The sequence below is a fragment of the Panthera tigris genome, chromosome B2 (genome assembly GCF_018350195.1).
Source record: "Panthera tigris isolate Pti1 chromosome B2, P.tigris_Pti1_mat1.1, whole genome shotgun sequence".
NCBI lineage: Eukaryota > Metazoa > Chordata > Mammalia > Carnivora > Felidae > Panthera > Panthera tigris.
The window spans coordinates 52,294,186-52,317,315 of record NC_056664.1 but is presented as its reverse complement, the minus strand read 5'-3'; the positions used below and the strand labels follow the sequence as shown (position 1 = coordinate 52,317,315).

Here is a 23,130-nt window from a genome sequence, read left to right as displayed (position 1 = left end):
AGGGAAGGACTTACTAGTACTATTTTATAATATGATTATTTTTTTCTGTCTTATAGGGTTTATTTATCTGTTTTCTCTCTTTCTGACTTCCTTTTTGATTTGTTGATTTTTTTTGGCAGTGATATATTGTGATTCCTTTTTGTTTTTCTTTTATGTATCTTCTTTAGGTATTTTCTTTGCAATTACTATAAAGCTTACATAAAACAGCTTATGGTTATTAAAGTCCATCTTAAGCTGATAACGGCTTCAACTGCCTGCAAAAACTCTTTATTTTTACTTCTCCCCTCCAACACACACTTTCTGTTGTTGATATTACACATCTTTTTTACATTATGTATCCATTAACATATTTTGTAGTTATTATTTTTATCTTTTAACTTAGAATTAATATGATTTACAATCTACTACTGCAGTATTGAATTATTCATTTTGCTTATTTATATATCTTTTCTAGTGAGTTTTATGTTTATACATACTTTTGTGATGTTGTCTAATGCTCTTTCAACTTGTAGAACTTCTCTTAGCATTTCTTGTAAGTTGCGTCTAGTGGTGAAGATCTCCCTCAGTCTTTGGTTCTCTGGGAGTCTTTATCTCTCCTTCATTTTTGGAGAACAGTTTTGCCAGGTATAACATTTTTTCTTGGTAGTTTCTATCTTTCTATACTTTGAATACATTATCACACTCTTCTGGTCTGCAAGATTTCTCCTGAGAAATCCACTGATGGTCTTATGGGGGCTTTCTTCTACATGATGAGTTACTTTTCTCTTGATCCTTTTGAAATTCTTTGCCTTTGACTTGACAGTTTAATGTTTCTCAGTGTTATCTTCTTTGGGTTCTCCTATTTAAAATCCTTTAGGCATAATGAATATGGACGTTCATTTTCTTCCCCAGAGGAAAGTGAAGTTTGGGAAGTTTGAAGCTATCATTTTTTTTTAAATTAGCTTTCTGCCTCTGTCTCTTTCTCTGCTCCCTCCAGGACTTCCATTTTCATATACTGATCTGTCTGATGGTGCCCCATAAATCCCTTAGGCTTTCTTTACTCTTTTTCATTATTCTTTCTTTTTGCTCTTCTGATTAGATAATTTCAAATGACCTGTCTTCAAGTTCACTAACGTTTTCTTCTGCTTGATTGAGTTCATGACTGAACACCTCTAACAATTTTTAATTAAATTATTGTTTCTTCATCTCTGGAATTTATTTGGTTCTTTTAAAAGTTTAACCTTTTTTTAATATTATCATTTTTTATGCATGGTTTTCCTGTGCTCATTGAGCATCTTTCTGATGGTTACTTTGAATTCTTTTTCTGATAAATCATATGCCTCTGTTTCCTTAAGGTCAGTTTCTGGAAATTTATTTAAAACCCTTGGCTGGACCAAGTTTCCATGTATCTTCATGTCTTGTAAATTTGTGTTGGCATCCACATATTAAAACAAACCAAAACCAAACAAAAAACAATCCATCTCATCCAATCTTTATGGACTGGCTCTGTACAGGAAATGGCCTTCACCCATCAGTCAAACTGGAGACTCTGGGGACCTCTCAAATCTTGTATATGTATGAGTCTTCTCTGGACTTTGTGTGTAAATTCCTGATTAGAAATAGTTGCCTTCCTCCCCTGCCATCCAACCCGCTTTATTTCAGGTGACTGGAATCTCTTATTCTTTCTGGTGCCTATCTATGGTACTCTGGGTATTTTGGAGCAGTAGCAGGCTGCCAACCTCTCTTTTGTTCTCAGTGGTCCCTAGGCATCTAGAGTATGTGGGGCTCCATCAGTGCTCTGAGACAAGTGAGGCAAAAACTAGTGCCTCTAGCAGTCACCAGAGAATCTGGAACTTTATACACATGCCCCAACTCTTTCTTTCCTCAGAGAGAAACTGGGTGCTTGAAATTTTCTCCTGCTCATTCCACACTAAACCACGGGGAGGGACTCTGGTGAGTAAGTGGATGCTAGTCCAAACATTGTCTATTTTTTCAGTGGCCCTCAACCTGGTGCCATTTCCTGTCAGTGCTTAGATTTAGGCAAGACAGAAACATGTCCCTTCAGCAGGCCCCTGAAGTATGAATGTTAGACATATATTTTAGTCTTCTTTTTTCTCCCAAAGAAAGTCTTGAACAAGAAATTTATTTTCCAATTGCTCTCTGGCATACTGTGAAGATGCTATGGTCAGTGAGTGCCACAAATTTTCCTATCAGTATTGATGTGACTCATTTCATGATTGTCTGGGATGCAGGAGTCTTTTAACAGGTCTCTGAATTTCTCACAAAGGGAATTGGTCCATGTGTTGTTGTTGAGTTGGTATGTCTGTAGGATGAAGAAGGAGGGTCTGGGGCTTTCTATTTTACAACCTGCTGATGTCACCATACAGTTACTCATTCATATCAAATTCTCCCCACATTTTTAGTAAGTAGCAACACGCAGCAAAAAATTTAATAACCAATGTTTTCTATGTTAAAAATCTTAAGATGTCATAAGATTATCACTGTATTGAAATCTGACCTTTAATAAACAGCCAGTACCCTTTGTATCTTCCAAGACTCTACATGTTGTCATTTCATGTTCTTTCTTCTTTATTGTATTCTACCTTCCCAAGTTCTCCAATATATCAGGCTTTTGTGTTCTATACTGGCACCTTCTTGTTCCTACCCAGGGTTTGACCTTATTCTGCTGTTCTTTTTTCTTGTCTGCCCTCTCTCCTCCTACCTCTGTTTCCTTTCTTGTACTTTAATTTTCTTCTCTGCCCTGATAATCACCCAGGTATAATCTGATCCAGACTGTAATGAAAACCAAGATTCACAGTTATAATGACAATGAAAGAGCATGAAAACTTATCCCCATTGAACAAATGGGCATGTTTGTAGTATCTTTTTGAGGAACTGACTTTATTTAAGATGCCTAAATAGTTGAACTTTTAAACTAGGTAATCCTTTCTCAGGTAATTTTGACTAGGCCAAGGAAATATAGTGTCAGTTATGATGTTTGTTAGGAGAGAATAGCTTAAAGCACAAGGACACTTATTATTTAACAAGGATCCAGACAAATTCTGTCTCAGGGTTGGGCCAACACTTTGTAAAGTAAAAAGGACCCAGTGTCTTTCTATTCTTCCACTCTACCATTTCAGCATATGGCTTTTATCCTAAACTTAGTCATCGGATAATTATAAAATACCTATCTCAAATCTTGGTATCATATTCTCTTATAACTGCATCCAAGCCAGAAAGAGAAGAGCGTTAAAAAAGGGATCATCTCCTGGTGCTGCTTTTGCTTTTTGTTAGAGAGCAAAACCTTTAATACAATCTCCAAAATTTAAATACCATTAGCTAAAAGTTATTGTCATGTCCACCTCCATACCTATCATCGGGAAAGGGAAACAGGATTTATATGGTTGCTTTAGAAAACTCATGACTCATCACCAAAACTGAGTGTACTGCTACTTGAACAAAGTTGGATGCCTATCTATAGTAAGGAAAAATGGGGAATGACATGAGTAGTTATCTACCCAGGTCCACCTCAGTGTCATTTCCAAACATGTATTGCTTTGAGGGGTCAAAATTTCTCCATTCACATTAGAAGCAAACTTCATAATCAAGATAGAACTGCAGGCACTGAGAACTTCTTACGACATGTCATATTCATCTTCCATCCTCAGTACTGGCATAGGAATTTATGATCAAATGATGGACATTTAGCATAGAGATACCTGTAAAGACAGGTATTTCTCTGTGTCAGGGATTAATTTAACATGTTGTTGTTGTTGTTGTTGTTGTTTTGTTGTTGTTGTTGTTGTTAAGTACTTATAGAGAGAACTTGTACTAAAAGGAGATAAGATAGCCATGGTTTCTACTCTCACAGTACTCATGGGCCAGGTGATATCATTGAATAAATAATAACAATAAAATAAAGTAGGTGTTGTTGTGGTACACAGTTCAGCATGCTATGTGAGTACACATCCCAGTACCTTGGGGGATTACCAAAGCTTCCCAGAGGGGTGCCTGGGTGGCTCAGTTGGCTGAGTGTCCAACTTCAGCTCAGGTCATGATCTCATGGCTCATGAGTTTGAGCCCTGTGTCAGGCTCTGTGCTGACAGCTCAGAGCCTGGAGCCTGCTTCAGATTCTGTGTCTCCCTCTCTCTCTGCCCCTCCCCCACTCATGCCATGTCTCTGTCTCTCAAAAATAAATAAACATTAAAAAAAAGCTTCTCAGAGTAAGTTGTATTCAATTTGAGACCTAAAGAAGAAATAGGAGTTGGCCAAGCAGCTCCACATCAAGAATGTTGTATGTGCAAAGGCTTAACATCAGGGAAAAATGGTGCATTCAAGGATCTGAGGGAAATCAGATAAAGCTTGATGGAAGAGTTGGAAAGGAAAGTCATAAAAGATGGGACTAGATCATGAAGGACTTTCAAAAATAACAAGGCACTTGTAATTGGTCCCCACCTACAACAGAAAGGGACAGGCAACACATAGGCCTTGAATTAAATGAACCACTGAACAAAATGAATATTGTAGGAATAGGAAAAAAATGGTCCATCTTTTCTATCAATATTTAGACAATATGTCTTTTCCAGAAACAAGCAGGGTACTACTTGCAGGCATTTTAGCAGTGATATGAATTATAATCACTTGCAAGATACTCGTGAAATTGAAGGCCCAGGATATTCATAGTTTGAAATTTAAAATACCTTCAAAATTTTTATTTATTTTTATGACTTCCTGATCAAATTCTATAAAATAAAATAAATAATAATACTCTTAAGAAGTAAAAAAACAATGTCAATCAATGTTAAAGAGGTCTCTCAAATGCAGAAGAATGTGGCAAAATCAGGTTTTACCAGTCAAGGTCTTTCTGTTGTAAATAAAGGAAACCAATTCTAGCATATGAAAAGAAGTAGAGATGTGTTGTAAGAATGCAAGCATGTCATACAGAATCCAGAGACATGTTCATATCTGGCCACCAAGAGGGACTGTATTCAGAAAATGGAAAACCATCAGGGCTATCTCTGCATATCTTATTCTGTACCCTGTTCTTACTTAACTATTTTATTCTTCTCTTTGTTCTCTCTGTGGACTGGGTTTTTCAGATCCCCCCTGCAACAACGGAATATGAGTACCTGTCTTATTCTAATATAACTGATGTCAGAGACAAGCTACAGCTTCTCAGTTCATATGATAAATTTTAAGAAGAAACCATCTGAGTGGCCCCATGGCAGATGTTCACCCCTGGTCTATTCAGTGAAGATCAGAACTACAGGGCTACAGAGTTGATATCTGCTGGCCATCCAGGGCCTACAGTTTTGGGGAACAAGTCCCCCCAAAATATGTCATTTTGAGCTAGGAATTAAACAAAACAAAATTATATTATAGCATTAACAGACTAAAGACTTCTCATATTCTAATAACTGTTTTATTAATTACATTAATAATTTAAATTATGTAGCCATACTATACCTATGATAATACCTGCCTACGATACAACACATTTCTAATAATCCTCTGTATCTATGTATTTTACTTGTTAAAATAAGAGAAGCTATCCTGAGTTAGATAGTTTTGAAAGTTGCCATGCTGAAAGATAAACCAAAGGACATTTGTGGGAGAACTGCTACATTCAATAAGGTATTCTATAACCTTTCTCTAAGTCAATTTTCTTGATCACTAAACCTTTTTCACTGGCAGTTAAATAACATGATGAAGTATCCTTTATTATCTGACTCATTAGTACATGAATTCAGGTAGCCTAGAGATTAAATCATTATCTCATGAAGCATGCCAATGACATATTGAAGAATATAATTGTTTAGAACTCCCTTAGGGGGGCTCTACTGTAATAGATTTAGAAAACAGTCTGATGTATGTTATGATTATGTTAGCACAGCACAAAACTTAATATGCAAAGAGTTAACTTCAAAAATATATCTATAATAAAAGAATCATGGTGAGTAACGTAAAAACAATTTTTCAATTTGCAAACATTTTTCATTACTTCACACCTTTTTGCTGAGACATGCTTCAGTAGCAGTACCTGTTTTGGGGCTTTGAGTCAAGGCCCAAAAGACATGATTAAAATGACAGTGTAATTCAACATAGTCTTGTATTCTAAGTACTCTGCTTAGCTCATTGAGGACCCTAGCAAGTAATGCTTTTGCACAAATGACAATTTAATGCATGATTCTTTCATTTACGTAGTTCATCTAAGTCTGATGTTGATTAAAACACAGCTCATCACTGAGTCCATCTAAAAACACCTATACATATTTATCACGGCTGAATTCCATTGCAGATTTAATCTGGAGGTCCTGAAAGGCACATCACAGCAGAAAATGGCAAGACTGCTACCAGCTTAAAATGTGAGGTGCAACTTCACCCATATGAATCAGAACAGAAATCAAGAGAGACATGGATAACACCCTGGAATAACCTTACTGTTTCCATCAAAATACATATCTCTGCAGAATTAGATCTATCAGCAATGAGGCAAATCTATGAGTAATACATTCTTAAATGGGGGGTGTTAAACAAAAAATAGCTCTTGTTAAAGAGATTGAATGTCACCTCATTAAGGTAGCAGTCCATGGTTGTTCACAGGTTTTCCAAATATAAATCTTAAGCCATATCCCAAGATGATGCCATTAAAGCTCACCCAGATCCAAGGAAGATACATTAAAACAAGAAAGGGAGGCATGATTTTAAAAGCTGTATTTGTTCTAAGATCACACAGATTACAAACTATTTCTTTTAATACCTGGAGTTATAGCATATTTTTTAAATGAATACAGAGAGACATTCATCAATAGTTTATCGCATGCTCTCTCTTTAATAGTAGATACTTTTATAGGATAGAAAAAAAGTAAGTTGTGCTATTTTACTGTTACAAGAAACTTGATAGGTTACCTGGTCTGACCTCCACTCAAGACAAAAATCTTTAGTCCAAGAGCCCTATTACAGTGAATTGTTTAAACATTTTAAGTGTTTAGGAAATGATGTCATCATTTCAAACTATTCTATCAATATCATCAATTCTTATATGTTCTTCTCTATTGTAAGCTAAAATTTTCTCCCTTTTGCCCTAATACAATTCCACAAGAGTATTAATATGGTCCTTGTTTCCTACATCTCATAATCTAATAAGACTTTTAGGTTTATTTCAAATGTCAAGTTTATTTTTTAAATTTTTTTAATGTTTATTTATTTTTGAGAGAGACAGAGACAGAATGTGAGTGGATTAGGGGCAGAGAGAGAGACACACACAGAAGCAGAAGCAGGCTCCAGGCTCTGAGCTGTCAGCACAGAGCCTGACGTGGGGCTCGAACTCATAAGCTGTGAGATCATGACCTGAGCCAAAGTCAGACACTCAACAGACTGAGCCACCCAGGAACCCGCAAATGTCAAGTTTAAAAGAAATCACCTGCATATGTTTTAGACTTGATATGGAAAACATTAGACAGAGAGAGAGAGAGAGAGAGAGAGAGAGAGAGAGAGAGAGAGAATCATTAAATTCATGGAAAATCAAATCCTTAACTTATTAATTTCTACATTTAACTGAGTTCAAGGCAAAGAAAACATTTTGTTTTATATATATTTCATTAAGAATGCCAACAAATGCTTTGAAATTGAGTGTTTTTATTTTACAGACTAGGAACACATCCTTGTAAAATCATCTGTCCCTATGTTATTAGTGAAATGTATTTATTTATTCACGAATGTAATTTGGAGAGAATTCGGAACTAATTTTCAACACTGCTATAAAATCTGGTAAGAGGACTTAATTCATAATCTAAAAATTTCTATATTTAATAGATTTTAAATTTAGTGAGTGAGAGAGAGAGAGAGAGAGAGAGAGAATGTGGAAGGGGCAGAGAGAGAAGAGAGAATCCCAAGTAGGCTCTGTGCTGCCAGTACAGAGCCTGATGCTGTGCTAGATCCATGAACTGTAAGATCATGAGCTGAGCCTAAATCAAGAGCCTGACACTTAATCAACCAAGCCAGTCAGGCGCCACTACAAATTTCTATATTTAAATGCAAAGGTTATTTGACTTACGAGATACTTTGGAAGTTATCTTCGGTTCTCCCATTTTATAGAAAAGCAAACCAAGGCCAAGAAAGTGAAGCATATTATATACGATCACACATCCATTAGTTGTAAAGACAGGAATACCATGAAATCTCCTGTCTTTTCAACCAGATTTTTTTCTTACTGCATGACAAATCCTGAACTTGAAATATTATCCCAAGTCAATGATAATTCTCACACATACAAAATTTATTTTATAATAATCATTCAATTATTTTTGCCTTTTCTGATGTGATCTTTTTAAGAGGAATAGGTCATGTTAAAAGTTTCTGAAATTAATTAAATGATAAAATCTTTCTGATATAATAATGCATATAAAACCTTTCATGTTTTCAGTAAATGTTACATATATTTTTACAGCCATTATTTTTAGTATAATTATGATGAGGCAAGGACATGAAACTTAACTCTCAGTTTGTTGCTATTTTTAAAAACATCAGTGGCTTTGCAAATCCCGATAGGTAGATGTTACTTTTCAGCATATTCCTTGTGCTCATTTTTCTTTTAAAATATATCAAATGCTTATTAAATTCTTAATAGCTTCACAGAGTTTCCATAACCTCCAATTTCTGTTTGAAAATCTGTATCTTTTCCCACACTCTACCTTAGCTCATAAAATAAATATAAATAGGAGATTAAATATTTTTCTTTCAAAGATGAAGAAAATGTTCAGGTGTAACCTCAGTCAAGAGATCATTTCTTGTGTATAATTATCTTGCAATTTTACATTATTATAATTATTCATAGTGATTTTCTAATTTTCAAATTGTTTCAAATATTATGAATTCAAATATTTTCTTTATAAAAACTAATTGTTAATTTGTATAACTACACCCATCTTTGTATTAAAATGGTGTGAGCCATAACTTAGTCCTTTCTACCATCAAAATATCTGAAATTTTCTTCAACCAATACTTGGCCTTCTTTTAGCCTTATTAAGCACTTCTCAAAGTCTTTTTTTTTTTTTTATGTTTATTTATTTTGAGAGAGTGAGTAAGCAGGGAGGGGCAGAAAGAGAAGGAGAGAAAGAGAATCCCAAGCAGGCTCTGCACTGACAGCGTGGAGCCAGATGAGGGGTTTGAACTCACAAACTGTGAGATCATGACCTGAACCGAAATCAAGAGTCCAGATGCTTAACCGATGGAGCCACCTAGGCACCACTCATATTGGTATATTTACTTAGCAAATATAAAAAGGTCATATTTTTTTTAAAAATTGAAAATGCAAATATAATAATAAGTGTATGAGAAAATTCAGGCTAACTACAACAGATGAACAATAGAGATGTGTTATACCAGGCAGCCAAAGCAAGGATAAGCACATGGATGAGAATACGAATGATGATATTTCTCCTACTTAAAAATCAAACATATGAACCAACCACCACCACCACCACCACCACCACCAACAACAACAAATCAAGAAATCACTCTTGAGGGTGTTCTGCTCTGCAAGCACCTCTTATTTCTTATTTTATTTTCTTTAATTGTAAAACTTATACGAATTTTCTATATCAATACCTCTAATTTCCCTTCTATTCTCTCTTAAATCCACTTTACCTATCCTCCTCCTTACCCCATAATGCACCAAAAACATTCTCCTGAAGGTCATCAATGAAACTCATGGTTCATTCTCTTCTCCCATCTCATTTGACTTATCAGTAGCACTTAAAACAGCCAATTACTCTCTCCTTAAAATAGTTAAAGATCTTGGTTCCCCTGGATTTCTTCTTCTTTTTTTTTTTTTTTAAATTTTTTTTTTTAATGTTTTATTTTATTTTTGAGACAGAGAGAGACAGAGCATGAATGGGGGAGGGTCAGAGAGAGGGAGACACAGAATTGAAACAGGCTCCGGGCTCTGAGCTGTCAGCACAGGGGCCCGATGCGGGGCTCGAACTCACGGACCGCGAGATCATGACCTGAGCCGAAGTCGGCGCTCAACCAACTGAGCCACCCAGGCGCCCCTCCCCTGGATTTCTTCTTCACTGACCATTCTTCTCAGTCTCCTCTCAAAGTTTCCTTGTTTTTCTAACATTTTTTTTGGAATATTTCATATCTCAGTCCTGACATGTTTTCTTTGCTTTATATTCACCTAGTGATCTCATCATCCAAGCTCACCACTTTAAATACCAAGTGCCTGCTGATATTTCCCTAAAAATATCTTCAACTTGTACTTCTCTACCACATTCCATGCTCATACATTTAAGTACCTACTCGGGTTCTCCAGTTGGATAGCTAATACACATCTCAAACTCAAATATGTGAAGATAAAATTTTAGTATTTTTGATCAGAGCTCTCCCAAATCCAAGCTTCCACTTGCTTATGACAACAACTTTGGTAACATTCTTAATTCTCTTTCTTTCTTTTTAAATCATTTTCTACCATCCATTTGTCAACAAATATTGTTGGCTCTGCCTTCAAAATATGTCCAGTATGATAATTCTCACTATCTCCATGTCCATTGTTCCCACCTTCGTTTAAGCTAACATGCTTTTTCCTATATCATTCCAAGAGCCTACAAAATATTTCTCTGCTACCACTCCTGGCCATAGTCATAGCTCAGGTTTCCCTAGAAGATTCTAAGAAAAGAAATCAAACAAATTTAGTTTATTTGGGACATATTCCCCAGAAAAACTGTTGAGAGATAAAGAGTCTACTAGAGTTGGAAAGAGGAAAATTAATTAAAAATTATGTCATGGAGTAAGATACCATGTATCTACTAGATATGTGGGGAGTTTAGGCTCCTACAGCCTTTATGAGAGAACGAAGAAAAAGCCTTTATGCAAAACATCATAGGAATTGAAAGTCAGGTTTGGGAGTTAAGCATTGAACAGATAAAAGTAGAGTCAATACAGCATCTGTTACATGTCCTCAAAGTATATTTTCAACCCAGCCACAGAGTGATCCTGGGAAAGGTAAATAAGATCTTTCCCTTTTCTGCTCAAATTCTTCTAATGGATTCCTATCTTACCTGGAGAAAAAAAATCTTAGGTCTTTACAATGCCTTGTAAGTTCTTATCAGATATTCCATCTGTTTCCCAACTAACTCTCTTTTCCCTGCCACTAACTCCTTACTCTTCCTCATATTACCCTTATAACCTGATTCAACATCAGGGCTTTTACAACAGATGTGTCCTTTGTTGGGAATGTTCTTTCCTAGGATATCTTCATAGGTTCTCACTCCCTTTTGAAAAACTTTGCTCAAATGTTACTTTTCAGAGAGAACTTTTCTGGCCACCCAATCTTGAAGGGAGCCCATACCCTCCTATGTATTCCCTAAACTTTCTCCCATTTTCTTTCTTTCCATAGAACTTAACTGCATCTAAAATTTTAATGTACATATTTTACTTATCACATTTGTTGATGGTCTCTCAACTCTCAAAAGAAATGAGTTCCACAAGGACAGCAACTATTTTGTCTAGCTCATTTCTCTACTCCCCACACTTCTAATACAACTGGGCACATAATAGATCCACCATGACATAAATAAAAACAAAACAAAAACCCTCAACCATGACTACAGTATTGAATGCTATTGAATATCATTGTTTAATAAGAGAGATAGCCAATAATCGAGAAAAATGAAATATTTCTCAAGTGTGAACTATGCAGGCTATTTGTCAAAGGGTTTTTGTGTATATACATGCACACACACACACACACACACACACACATATGACAGGGAAAAATTCCATCCTTGAGAAAAATTTTATATTATACACTCATATAGATATTATCTTCATAAAGCTTAGGGCACATAGTTTATCTCTTTATAGAGGCAACTTTAAAAAGAGCCTTTTTTAATGTTTATTTTTGACAGAGAGAGAGAGAGAGACAGAGAGAAAGAGAGAGAGAGAGAGAGAGAGAGAGAGAGACAGAGCATGAGCAGGGGAGGGGCAGAGAGAGAGAGAGGGAGACACAGAATATGAGGCACAGAGCCCGACGCAGGGCTCAAACTCACAGACCACGAGATCATGACCTGAGCTGAAGTTGGATGCTCAACTGACTGAGCCACCCAGGCACCCCTTTATAGAGATGATTTTAGAGGAGGGTTTAGCATACCTTGATCTAATTATGTTGCTTTCCTAGTTCTGATTTTTTTTTTAAATTATGTTTTATTTATTTTTGAGAGCAAGAGAGACAGAGCATGAGCAGGGGAGGGGAAGAAAGAGAAGGGGTAGACACAGAATCTGAAACAGGATCCAGGCTCTGAGTTGTTGGCACAGAGCCCTATGTGGGGCTCAAACTCACAGATGGTGAGATCATGACCTGAACCAAAGTCAGATGCTCAAGTGACTGAGCCACCCAGGTGCCCCTCCTGGTTCTGATTTTGACATACCACTAAAACCTGGAGAATTCTGAATAATAAAAGGTAACTATTCCTTCTAAACCAGTTGTTTTCACATTTTAAAGAAATTCAAATATATTTTAAGCAACTTTGATGTTTGTGTGTGTATAGGGATGTTGCCTCCCATACTATATTTCCTTGCCATGTTTTTGACAGGGCCATAATCCAAAGAAAAAGTCAGTCTAGGAAGATGGATCAGCTCCCAAAGTTAGACATATATAAGGCAAAGATCATGAAGTCTAGGATTCGGATTGATTGTTCCTTTAATGAGGTCTGTCACCTCCCCAAAAAAGAGGTATCTTGCTTATGAATATTCAATAACTATTTCCAGTGATATTTAATTTTGTGAAAAGGCAAAAAAGAATTAGCAAGAATCAATGGTAGAAAGAAAAGAAACCAATCTAAGTATCTAGTAGCTATCATTTCTTGCCTAAAAGCAAACACAGAAATGAAAAAGAAAATTATCCAGATTATCAAAGCTTTTCTTTAAAATTTAATTAATATGTTATTTGATTTGAAAAGTTTACTCTTCTTTCCAAATATGAGTGCCTATGGACTTTCATATAACCTTGAACTCACCCCTGTAGTAATTGCAGGGACATTCAATTAATTTTTTAACTTTGTTTTATTTCAAGTTATTTTCTAATATTTAATTCTTAAAATTGTTTCTTGAATAAATTTATTATTTAGATATGTGGTCAAGAAACATTTTGAAATCAATGGAAACAGTAATCATATCGTAAATTTGAACAATATAAGCAGATGTTAGTAGGCGTTTCTAGCTTAATTTTTTAATACTTGCTAAAAAATGTGTTCGTGGTATGTGGATCTAAATAGTCTGCAAACCCTAGGTTCTACCCAAAATTTTCCCAAGGTATAGGATATTAACTTAAATTCTTGTTAGGTAGAAGGTGAAATGTAACTCTTAGACTTATGTAAATTCTGCCTAAACAGTGTATGTGCTGTATATGGGTTTATTTATTCTCTTGAAAAATTAGTTTTGTGTGGCTTTTTCCTTGCTACTAATAAATCAGTGCAGCTAAAAATAAAAAGGATAATTTATGAATTATATCTATAACTTAAAAATGTATTTAGAAATGCACCAAAAAATCATCTCATTTTTTCCATTGTAAATTAGAATTGTGTCAGTGAAATTTACTTTTAGAATTTCACACATATGTGTTTTAGAAATGAAAATATGTGTATTTTGATGCACCTTTCTAGTTTTCTGTTCAGGGTTTCCATAATTACTAGTATGACCTAAGCAGAAACAAAGAACAAATGACACCAAGGAAGACAGAGAAAGTCTGATAGGGCTGTTCTGCCTGCATCTAATTCCAATATACAAGGAGCTTCAATGACCAAGAAGGAATGAAGATGGTCATCCTCTAAAATTTGGGAAAACTCACCAAACATCTACCTTAATTGCTCCTGTCATCAGCTCAACTCTTTCTATGTCCATGCAAACACACAGCATGTAAGCAAGCAGAAGGAAGATAGGATTCTTATTTACGGAAGTAAAAAATTGCAAATAGGTATAGAGCAAAGAAGAGTAAAGTAGAATCAATGTTTGCTGGGTGATTTAATCTCTTTTATCTTTTAGGCTCAAATTTATTTCAAGAGTTAAAAACTATAACTAATGTTACTTGAGTTAGAATATGTCATAGACTGTAGAGAAAAAATTTCAATACTATCCCCCCCAAATCGGCATTATGTATTGCCTAGATTTAGATGGTTACTGTGTTAATAAACTTGACACTACAGATTGAATCTGAGAAAGAAAAGCTGCCAGCACTCAAGTGGGCAGGAAGGGGAGATAGCACTCCTCTGGAACTCACCACTGGGGGGAATTGGATATCACTCCTCAAAATTAAAAATGAATGACAAGGGTGCATGTGGGGGCAGGGGGGAATACATGAGTAAAGATGGACTGAAGACCAAAATCAGAGCTTAGTTAAGAGTTATTCCAAGAAGCAGAAGAAAATCTTGAGAAACATTTTGCTTGAATATTTCCCAAAATGGAAAAGTACAGTGGCCTCTTTGGAAGAAGAGAAAGGGCTCACAAATAGGTTGAACAAAATGTAGATGAATTAAAAATAAAATAGTGCAATGAAATTTGAAATTCAGTGGAAGACTTCAAAAGCAAGAGGTACTGGAAACTAGAACCAACACGGTGCAAAGAAACATCCCAAAATTCAAAAGAAAAACAAAACCTATATAAGACAAGATAATAAATAGAACAGATAAACAGTTTAAGAATTGAAGAAACTGAACTGAAGAAACTGAAGAACTGAAGAAAATTCAAGAATAAACATATAGAATATATGAAATAATACATACGTTTTCTAAGTATAAAAATGAAATCAGATGAAATATGTCCCTATGATTTCAGATATGAGTGGTTACCAGGGAGGGAAGAAAACATATTACATCTCAAAAAGAAAAATGATTAGGACTTGACTAAAATTATTTCTTCACAGAACTAACATACAAAGACCTTTGGAAAAATGTATATACAATTAGATTTTAAAACTTTATGCCTGATCAATTTTTTATGTTCATCTGCAAAGCTAGTGAAATTATACTCTGCAGGGAAAGGAGAATTTGGATTCATAAAACTGATACAGATATTAAAATCAAGACATCAACACTGGAAAAACAAAGTATGAATAACTAAACCTGAATATTGAAACCAATTATATCATAGAATAACAAATAATTTATAAAAATGTATACAGAATTTAAAAGAAACTACGAGTACTTGGGTGGCTCAGTTGGTTAACTGTACACTTTGACTCAGCTCATGATCTCACGGTTCGTGAGTTTGAGCCCCTTGTCAGGCTCCGTGCTGACAGCTCAGAGCCTGGAGTCTGCTTCAGATTCTGTGTCTCCCTTTGTCTCTGCCTCTCCCCAGCTTGCACTTTGTCACTTTGTCTCTCTCTCTCTCTCTCTTGAAAATAAGTATTAAAAAAAATGAAAATAGGGCGCCTAGTGCTCAGTCGGTTAAGCGTCTGACTTCAGCTCAGGTCATGATCTCGCGGTCCATGAGTTCAGGCCCCACGTCGGGCTCTGTGCTGCCAGTTCAGAGTCTGGACCCTGCTTCAGATTCTGTGTCTCCCCCTCTCTCTGCCCCTCCCCTGCTCATGTTCTGTCTCTCTCTGTCTCAAAAATAAATAAAAGCATTAAAAAAATTAAAAAAAATGAAAATAAATACATAAAAGAAACTGAAAACTACTGCATAAAATAAGACTTATGGAATATAAAATAATATTGTAGAAAATATAGTAAGCCTGTAATTGCAGACAAGAAGAATCAAAATTGTACTTCATGTCTAGTCATGAATGGCAAAAATCAAAAATTATTCTGTAGATTTTAATTTTGAGAACAGGATCAAGGAAATCATAAAGAAGTATACGGAATCATGAAAAATTATAAGCAGGGAAGAAGGAGAGGAAGCAGTGAATGGCTTTACTAATTCAACGATTGATAGACTTAAAAATAACCATTGTAGAATTAAGCTTGTGAGACCTGCTTTCAAAATCACTAATTTTTTTTAAAAAACAAGAAAATAAACAAGCATAAAAAACATATACAGTAAAATTAGGGAAAAAGACGTCTTAAGCAGAGAGGAATAAATAGTAAAAGAACACCTAGATTAAGCTAAAATTTTTTACAAAACTATCTTAAATTATATGCATTTTCATCTTGATTGCTGCAATCAAAGTGGCTCTTCCAGGTGGAAAAATCAGATGGATGGAAATGCTCACCTGTAGCAGTAAGTGCCAGAGCCCATGTTTACCAGGTACCTAAGACCAACCTTAACTCTTATGCCGTACTCATTCACATTCATGGCTCAGAATGTAGATTTTTTTAATGTATTCATTCAAGTCCTGAACACATTGAGAGTATGCAGTGAATAACATTTTGATGGTTTTAGATTTTTGACTGACTGATTAAATCCTTCCCTTATGAATTTTTCACTTCATCCACACAAATGGGAGAAACCTGAAATTTTAATATTTTTCCCACATCATCAATTATTCTGAATGTTTTTTTCATAGTTTAAATTATAGCCAAATTACATGTTCCTGCTAATATTTTTTTCCAAAATAAGACAAATGTAATTATTTTAAACTGCACATAAGAGGCATTTAACACTATTATCCTTAAATGCATAACTTCATTTTGTATTTTCTTCCCATTGCCTTTTTTTAAGATGCAATATATTATTAGAAAAATCAATTGAATATATTAATTTGGATATGTGTACTCAGCATAGATATATTAGGACAAAAAGGAGATAGCTTTACAGACCTAAAATCATAACTAGTATTAAAGAGCTAGAAACAAAACAAAGTCATCAGTCAGTTTTTCCTAGCAAACATCCGTGTTGCCCAAGATAGAAGGTTCACATTCCTGAATGTATTCAATGTTTCCCTTTCTAAAAATCTTTAGTTAGCAGTCTTTACGTTTGGAAGATGCTGATCCATCCCTAACTTTGTGACATGTTGCATTAAAAAAAAAAAAGGTAAAACATACAATATCCTCATTCCTAAAACTAGAAAGTTAGGTTGAATGATAATGAATGGAAATTTTTTCTCAAAATTTGTATTGGACATTCATGCTTTTTGCTATCCAGTATCCATTTCCCCTTCTCCTATGAACAGTGACTTGATTTTTCTTTTGGGGGAACCCCTCACACTCCTCCCTCTTTAACTAACTGGATCCAGTGGCATTGCTTCTCTCTGTTCCTATCTCTGGAAGTGGACATGTGATTTAGAGCTGGCCAATCACAGCATCATTTCAACTTAGTCTTCATTAATTAAGGATTGCACCTTGACCCAAGTAAAGTCAACTAGGTTCTGTCTAAACCAATCCTGGGATTTAGGCTTGAGCAACCAGAAGAAGAGGAAGACTTTTCCACTGGAGTTGATCCTACTATGTTATGGTACTGGAGTTGTTGGCAGCCATCTTGTCACAGGGAACGTGGAAATGAAGCCAAAGAGAAGAGAGAAGAGTCTGGAGTTGGAGACAGACCAGTTCCTGATGGCAGCATTGGGACCTCTGAATCCAGGTATCTGTGAAATGCAATCCTGGATTTTATAGTTCTTTGAGCCAATAACTAAGGTTGGAGTTTGAGTTATAATTAGAATCAAAGGTAAGTTTGGGGTCAAGATTGTAGTTAGGGTTAGAGCTTGTGTTAGGTAGGTTTGGGGTTAATATGAGGGTTATGGTTTGCGGTAAGATAAGAGATAGGTACGGGGCTGATGTTAGGGTTTGGGTAAGAGATATGGTTGGGGCCAGTTTTATGACTGGGTACAGCGGTAGATTTGTGGTTATTTTCAGGTTTAGCTTTAGACATAAGGTTGGGTTTAATTTTATAGGTGGTTTTTGGGTTAGTTAGGATGGGGTTATGGCTATAATCAGAACCAGCATTAGTTTGGGGTTTAATGCTAGGTTACACTTAGAGGTAGGATTGTTAACGCTAGGGTACAGATAGGTATACAGGAAGGTTCAGGTTAATTGTTAATGTTACAGTATGGTTAGGTTTAAAGGCAGATTTGAGGTTCCTGAAGAAACAACATACTCCTTGACACAGTCAGGACTCCTTGGAGGACCACCCAGGCTACAAGCACATGTATCATTTTCATCCTTCTACAGAAACTCAGAGAAGAACAATCTCTGAGGAGTATAAACTGTCAGAGAATAAAGGCCATCACGGCTTCTCACCTTCCTTCTCCATTTTTTCCTTTTTTTTTTCTCCTTTGACTTTCATTTTCTCTCTCCTTCTTCCTTCTCACTTACTAATATAATGCAGGTTGGTTCCTGTATTAATCAGTACTTTCCAGTCCTGATTATCCAATTCTAATGAATATAAACAAAATGAAACTCATATACCTGGGAAGGAGTGGTCTCACTAGTTCTAGGAATTCCAACAACATCATTAGGGTTCTCTCCATTTCCTGGTCTCTATCTCTGGAAGATAGCCTAACTCTCCAACTGTAGATAATTTTTTTCTATGTGGCAAAAGGGAAGATCTTAGGCATCTCTAGGTCTAATCATCCCAAGTAGCAAAATCTTAGGTAAAAAAAAAGTTCATTTATCTCTCATAAGTGACATGCAAAGTCCAACAGACAAATTCTGTTTCCATTTGGATCAAATTATCATTCCTTTGCGAAGCACTGTAGTTGGGGGATGAGAAATGATTAGCCCATTCCTTCTCTGATCTTGAGGGCAGGGTAGTACTTTGACAGTTTCTTCCCTCTCCCCACCACATTTACATGAAACAGAAGAAGGACAGAAGAAGGACAGTTTCTGAAAGGAAGGGGTAATATTGATATGTCAATAAAGGGAAAATGTGGTTATTGTGAAGACAAAAAGCAGCTATCTATTACAGATCCCTATGATATGGTAAAATTTAAAAATTTTGCCATTTTAGGCATTGTTAAGATATATAGGACTATGTTCCTTTTTTAACTTCAATATTCTTTCTATGCCTATTTCCACTACTTTCATTCTCTCTGATTTTAATTTAAAGGATTTCCTCTTGTTTCATCTTCATTAGGTACCTAGAACAACTTGATACATTTTTCTATGATATCTTTACCTAAATACATTTTAAAAGTTTTAAGCTAGTCTTCAAGTCATTTTGGTATGTTTCCCCTTTCATTTTCTGTGTGTGTGTGTGTGTGTGTGTGTGTGTGTGTGTGTTTCCCTCCCTGAGGTGTTTTATATTGTGATGTTTCTGTTTTGTTTTGTTTTTTAAGTCAATATCCTATTGATTTTTTGTTTTCTCTTCATTTACCCTTTCTGTTCTATATGTTACTGGGTATCTTCTTCATTCATTCTTTTCTTTTCCTTCCATGTATTCTGAAAGTTAATGACTTCAAACTTATCATTTTCACAGTGCTTTTGGTGATAATTTTACTGGAAAACAAGACTGCTAGAAACAATGTGTCTCTGCATTATTAAATTTTAAAATATTTCACATGAATCACTCCATGTTTGCTTTTAATCTAATTTTGTCTTCCCAGATGATTACATTTTCATTAAATGCAATAAAATTTTTAGTTTTATAGAAATTCAAGAGAGCAACGTCTCTTTCATTAAAAAGGACCCAGATTCAATGATAAAGAACTGTCATTAATATCTCATTGTTTTGGTGTCCCAAAAGTCACATTTCCAGCCCACTCAGTGACACAGACACATAATTAAATACCAAACTTACAGAAACTGAATATTATGAAGTTGAACAGAACAGAATCTCCCAAAGTAAATCTCAAGTTTATTTCTGACTTTGTTCAACGTGGTTATTATAAAATTAGATTCTAATATTAATATTTTAAGATTTATAGTGTTGATAGTAGAGTTATCATCTCAGATATATTTTATAATTTGAAACTTGAAAATGAACGTCCTATTTAATGATATATTGAATAATTTTCAAAATTCCACTACATGAGTAGGGTCTTCACATGACATACTCATTATTTTTTAAACAGAATGCATTAGGATATAAAAGTACATGTTTAAAACAAATTCTACTTCTTTTACTATTAGTGTTCAAATATAAAGCATTATTTGATTTTAAAGAGAAGTCACAGAGTGACTTAAAACTTAGCAACATATTTTTCCTACTCGAATTTCAATTAAATGAACTTGCAAATGGCCAATGTCTCCAATAACGTCATGTGATTCCTAAAGTTACTGCAAAGAAGGAAAATCTATTCATTTAAGCTAGCTATAGAGACACCCATTTTAAGATTTGTGAGATTTTACTCCCCTTTACTAATGTTAAGTTACTAATAACAAACGTAGGAGATATTGTCCTTTTAGCTCAACTCTCTATGACCATGAAAAACAAAGGGAATTTAGAAAATAAAATAAAAATTTTATGACACTATTTTAAATTTTGTTACGAAAAAAGTAAAACTTTACCAGTGTTACAGGGGCAGACAATCAATTTGAGATGTTGCACTCACTTATGTTCCATTGCTGATGTGATAACAAGCTGAGAACCCATATTAAGATAGCAATAGAGAAGGAAAGGACATGCAAAAGTCAGAAAACAAATGGTATTAACGTATCCATTAAAGGAATTACCTTTGTACTACTGCAGGCCTACATTGATAACATTAGTGATACTAACTCTGAATGACTTATTTTAAAAAAACAAGTTTTAAAAAAGTTATAATAAAACAACCAAACTATTTCATTTTAGTCATAGTTTGAGAAATTTGGAGACACTGATACTTGGATCAAGTCTCATGGGTAAACAGGAAGATAGGATAGGGGCAGTGTGAATTCCTCCATAGACTGTGGTTTGCCTGAGAGGTAATTAAATCCCGGGATATACCACTTGGGGTGGAAGGGGAAAAAAATTCTCCAAAATCAATGAAATCTTGCCATTTGCCACAAAATGGATGGAACTGAAAGGTATTATGGTAAATAAAAAAGTCAGAGAAAGATCAATACCATATGATTTCACTTATTCGTGATTTGTGGAATTTAAGAAACACAACAGATGAACACAGGGGAAGGGAAGGGAAAATAAGATAAAACCAGATAGAGAGGTAAACCATATGAGACTCGTAAATACAGAGAACTGGGGGTTGCTAGAGGAGAGGTGGGGGGTGATGGGCTAAATAGGTGATGGGTCTTAAGGAGGGCACTTGTTGGGATGAGCACCGGGTGTTATATGTAAGTGATGAATCACTGGGTTCTACTCCTGAAACCAATACGACACTGCATGTTAACTAACTTGAATTTAAATAAACTAATTTAAAAAATTCTCAAGGACAAGGGTGTTTTTGAGGACACTAAAAGCTAAAGGTTGCTAGAGGTTTGCTTGTTTGTGCTGTCTCTCTATAGCACTTTTTGCTTCATCTTTTGTCATTCCGCTATTTACTTCTTGATGCCCCATCTTCTGTGTTATTGTTTCCTTCCTATCCATTAAGTTAATTTTATACATATGCTTCTATACTTCAGTACATTATTCATATCTCTTTAATAGGACATAACACATTGTGTTTTTATGTAATATACTGCATTTCTGTCCTTTCTAGGAGACCATTAACTGAGGAAAATAATAGTAATTTTTTTTTTTTTATTTTTGTTCCTCTAGTGTCAAGGAGAATGACTGGTAACAAACAGATGCTCAATAATTATTTCATGAACAAATGAATGAATATTCTCTCGTTATTCAGATTTAATTATACTCTTTCAACAGTAGCATACCACCCAGATTAGATCTCTGGAGAACATGGGTATCCAGGCTGTAGGATACTGACATTTTCTTTTGAGAAAATGGTAGTCCATGACCTTCCAAAGGAATTAGCCCTTATGAACTTACAATCATTACCCAGAAGCCTTCAGTAAATTCTTCACTTTTTAAATACAGGCACAGATTATATTCTCTTATATTCACACAATGCTAAAAATAGAACTTTTAACACTTAATTCTAAATACAAAAATGAGCCTAATACTAAAACATATATCCTGTTCCTGTGTTATATTCAGGGTATATAGATGAATATCTAATACTTAGAAATTACCTACAAAAGAGGAGGACAACTAGATTTTTTAAAGAATGAATTTAAGATGTTCTATCAATCTGTACTTATCTTACTTATCAATACTCTAACCACAAAATAAGAACTTGGAACCCAGTTGCAGAAAATTTTCTCTTTTTATCTGTTTTTCTTTTCTTCTTCTGCTTCTGCTTCTTCTGCTTCTCCTTCTCCTTCTTTGACAAAGTCAAGACAGTTTTTTTAAAAAGATCCAAAATATTTTCTTGAAATGAAAGTGGAAGCTTTAAAATTGAGTTACTTGAGCTGAATATAAGGGAGAATCAAATTATCTGCAACTAATGACATCAATAACGCTTCAAAATACATATTAGCGTACACAAGTTTTTATGTATATATACAATATATGTGCAATTACATGAAAAAAGTTAGACTTACATATTCCAAATCTGAATTATTATAGTGCAAAAAAAAATGTCTCTTTTCTAACCTACTATAGCCAAATATGTCTCAAGTCTTATAAATTTTTTCTAATATTTGTGACACCTATTCTTTGGAGGTGGGATCTCTATAAACTCTAGAATATTGTAGGAAAAGGTAGGAAGCATCTGGCTACAATGGATTACACAGAGCTTGCTAGAGTCTTAGGTTTACTCGTTGTCTCCATTCAGATGACTAAGGATATCTCAGTGAAAAATTGTATTTCTAAAACCACCGTATGGACAAGTCCTTGGAGGGGAGTTTTTCTTCCATCACTTAATCCATATCCATCCAGTATTTCCATATCTTTGATATTACTGCCACAATGTTTTTGATGATTTTAGAATTTCACATAATCCTAGTATCTATTCAGTGGCCAGCAATTCCTGGTATTTATTATTTAAAAATCAGCACCACTAGATCTAAATCAGAGCCAGTTTGTTGAATGCATTTGCATGGTCAAACACCTTTTATTCTCATAGCAACCCTCCAGTTCTTTCCATGACATAATTGATTAACTACCTTTATTATATTTAACAATATTTGTGAGGATTTTGTTTAATGATTCAAGGGACACACAGCAGGAGAAAATAAATTTCATTTTAATCCTGAAGCAATGACTTCATATAGAAAATCATAAATTAGAAACTACAGAAAAGAATTTGCATTACTAATTCTTTCTTTAGATGTTTTCCAGAACTTTGCA

At 34.8% G+C, this 23,130-nt stretch overlaps 1 protein-coding gene across 1 annotated transcript in view; it reads right to left on the bottom strand.

Annotated features, from left to right (window-relative positions):
- HCRTR2 (hypocretin receptor 2) overlaps nt 1–23,130 on the bottom strand; it is a 107,617-nt gene that overhangs the window by 68,091 nt on the left and 16,396 nt on the right. The gene's annotated exons all lie outside the window — the stretch shown is intronic.